Genomic DNA, 429 nt, shown 5'->3' on the forward strand with positions numbered 1-429 from the left:
ATCACTCAGGCTTCCTGAAATCAAAAGACAACGTGTCTAAATCCAGATACAGTTTTGAAATAACTCAGTGATGCTCTGGTTCTCAGGAAGCAGGCGGAAAACTGCTGTACACTTTCACCAAACCAGTGCACCGGGTGACAAGGAATGGCCCTGGACCCCTCAGCCAGGGCATCAGCGGCAACCAGCATGGGCTCCTACTGGGATCTGGGGACCCTGCTTCCAACCTCGCTGCCTGACTGGTATGAATGCTGGTCCCACTACAGCACCTGAAACAGTGACCGGACAGGGTTCTTGAGCCCCCTTCTCCCCCATTCTGAATCTCCACAGTGCAGAGCTCCTCTTGACATGCTCTGGTCTGCTGGTCGGGGATGTCAAGGTCCAACAAGAAACAAACCACTATCGATCAACAAACCTGAATTCTAAAGTTAC

Source organism: Marmota flaviventris, chromosome X, assembly GCF_047511675.1.
Source record: "Marmota flaviventris isolate mMarFla1 chromosome X, mMarFla1.hap1, whole genome shotgun sequence".
NCBI classification, from domain to species: Eukaryota; Metazoa; Chordata; class Mammalia; order Rodentia; family Sciuridae; genus Marmota; species Marmota flaviventris.